This window comes from Wyeomyia smithii, chromosome 2 (genome assembly GCF_029784165.1).
Source record: "Wyeomyia smithii strain HCP4-BCI-WySm-NY-G18 chromosome 2, ASM2978416v1, whole genome shotgun sequence".
Taxonomy (NCBI): Eukaryota; Metazoa; Arthropoda; class Insecta; order Diptera; family Culicidae; genus Wyeomyia; species Wyeomyia smithii.
The window spans coordinates 66,425,921-66,429,383 of NC_073695.1; positions in this window are offsets into that span (position 1 = coordinate 66,425,921).

The following is a 3,463-nucleotide window of genomic DNA, read 5'->3' on the forward strand; positions in this document are numbered from 1 at the left end:
CTCAACAAGAATTGAACATTTTCGCGGCGGTTATTTAATTTTATCTTTGATGTTCACTAAATGAATATCGAAAGAGTAAATCCTAAAAATACAAATTTATAGAAGAGCAAGAGCCGGTGAATGCTCGTGAATAGTTTGTACATTTACTAAGATTCATTCAGAATCCTTTTTTAGGACATTTTCAGCGGTGGTCTATTTTTGGAACAACGTTACACTAGATTTGCACCAGCGAAACCCGAATAGAACCAGCTAATATAGTCCAACTTTGCGTTCTTCGTATGTACTGGTGTTGTATATCTTGTTGTTTTAAGTCGCAGACATCTGTCACCCTGTCAACAATTCAATACCCATGCTCTCGGTTCCCCATGAGACTTGTTATAAAAATGGACTCAATATTCAACAAAAAAAAACTCGATAATTTTTACGCACATTAAACGATTCCTTTGGCAAATCATTTTATATCCACAACACTGTATGTAGGTTTGAGCCAAACGTCGCGTCAGTGACATTTTCCAGGATGGATTAGTATGATCGAAAAATTTGTGTTGCTTGGGTTGTGGGCTTCGAAAAATAGCGAAAAATATTTGATCGCGTAGATATTCGTCATCCGTTTCTATTTTATCAATCTCTTGAAATATTTTTAAAACTTTTTAATTTGGGTTCGTTCTTGAGAATATTGTAACAAGCCTGCATCTTGAACGTTTTCAGATCAGTATCTTCGGGGAACATTTTTCTGGCCTCTTGAACCGGATGGTTCTTGGTAGTGCCACTACCAGTGCTCTGATCAATCCTTTTTTCTACCGAACACAAAAATATCAGTCATTCAATTTCATCTTATCCGTTTTGTGCGAGACTTCGTACACCGTTCGTCTCTCCGAGCTGTCGCGTTCAATTTCGTTTTCCGATTGCAAAATAAAACGAACGGGCATTACGATCATCTCTTTTTCTCTCTAGTGTAGAATCCTCGCAATCCTGTTCGCACTACTTTATGACCATTTTTTCGCATTTTCCTTTTGTTCAATATCCATTGATTTTTAGTGGCAATGAACGACCGGAAAAAAATTCATTTGACCGGCAGTCGCTGTATGCTTCTGATGCGTATGTTCTGTTACAGCGTTTTGGTGGCTGGAGGCGCTTGTTTTTGTTGTTGTTGTTGTTAATGTTTAGCGATTATGGAAAAGTAAGGTGTTAAAGCTGTTTGATTAATTCTTCATACATCTCTCAAAGCATCCATGGAAATCAAAGCATCGCGTTTGGACATGAGTAGTGTAGTTACATCTGCCAACGCGGCTAGCACTTTATGTTGCGCAGCTCGCGTCGCGGCGGTGCACAGTGGGGCGGCTTCATACAAATGCTGGCCAAGCGAAAAATTATCTTCAAATCATGGAAAATACATGGTTTTTATATAATTTTGGGACGCTGAGTACGAATTTGATATTATTTTTGCATGAAAATGCGTATTTTTGACGCCAGGGAAAATTTCATGTTTTTTATATATATTATATGAGGAAAATTTTACGTCGGCTTCAATCTTTTGGAAAATAAAATGCATGATGCTTGAAAGACTTTCATATGCCATAAAAAACATTAAATATTAATCAGTTATCAAGAAAAGAAAAAAAAATTAAAAATATGCTTCGTGTTAAAAATTACTTAAGACTTGTTTTTTTTTTTCAAAGTGACTATTGATTCTTTTTATCGCATTCGCATTTTTTTCCATTTGCATTTTTTTCCATTCACTTTCACCTTCATCTTTATTTTTGTGTTCATTTTCAATACAGTTTTAATATCTTCAAGAAGGGTTTTCAAGATGCAGTTTCTAACGTCAAAATAACTATTCACTATTTGCTCTGTAGAAATTAGCAGGTGATGTATTATGTCATGGTTTATGTTTACACGATTGTTTTTACATGTGACTGCTATGATATAAACTTAAAACATGATTTTGGTAGTCAGTGCTGGTGATCCAAAACATAAACAATGACTAGTTTTTGATACTTCGTAAATTATCGAAATATAGATCAGTTAAACTTGTTAATATGCAAATAGTGTGATTAAATATACTGAAACTTGTTCGAAAACGTTGTTATTATCAGACTAATATGAGCCATTTGTTATTATGTAGACGGTTTGCAGTGTACAATTCAAATTAACATTTTTGAAATCCGACATGTGCCGAACACTCGTTGTTTCTCTTCGAAAGAAAGGTACTCTGCGCAACTCTGCGCAAGATCGGACTAGATGCATTTTAAGGCATTTTTTCCAAGCTATCTTTTAAAACTAGTGCCAATAGTGCCAAACCCTGCCGTTCAAACTTTAAACGCTGTTTTAAAAAAAAATACGTAATTTTTTGATTCCGTCAATTTATACATATATACATTATCCAATGATGAGGATTATACATTATCCAACGATTAGGATTTATTCTCCACTATTTTATAGACAACTTTTACTTAGACGTCATCAAGATTCAAGTTACTCTTGGGGCTTCAGCAAATTTCGCAACATTGCATTTTTTTTTTCAAGAAAAACGCTAAAAAACGCTGACTCAGTACACTTTGAAAAATCATAGAAAATTCAAATTTTGTCGTAATGCTCTAAAAATTTGGATCCTGTCACTTCAATAGTATACAACTATAGGAAGAATATAATTGAAATGAAATTCACATTTTCAATTTTGGGTCGATGGCCAGCGATTCCCCACTGTGCGGTGGTGTACTTTGTCCGAAGCTAATTTAGATTTTCGCATCGCTAAGTACAGGTCACACTCGATTATATATAGTCTCTGATTTTTTTCCACTATATATAATCGAATTTTATATATAATCTAATGAGAGAAAAAATGTATTTTATTCATTTTACATGAATGTTTTATTATTTTCGAATGAATAGGAAGAATTTTATTTTTGACCCATCCCCCTAAAAGTCAGCAAACACAGTTCTTATGAAAATTATACATATATCTTGTAGTTATTCTTGTAGTTATTCCTGGTGTCAAATGGAAAGAAAAAGTTAGATTAGTATATATTGATTTGTCAACTCGTTCGTTTTTAATTTCTCAAATTTTTGAAAATTTTCAAATTATTCGTTTGTTCCTAAATTTTTTTAATTTCTTTTTTTTTATTTTTGAAATTTTTTTTATTAAAGTAATTTTATTTAGGGTTTTTCAATTTCTTTTAATTTTTAAATTCCAAAAACCAAAAAACCAAAATTTTTCATTGTTTTTAATTATTTTTTATTTTTTTCCCTTTCTATCAAGCGTAACGTATTTTCTGGATGTTCTCTTACGAAATGTTCGCTCTAGATCACATTTGAAATTAAAAAAAAAAATTTTTGCTACTATATATACTGCCGTTCTTATGCACGCTGGGACAACTATGCTTGGAACGGCAGTATAATCGAGTTTGAAATTATATATAATAGAATCATATACATATAATCGAGTCAATATAAAATCGAGTCT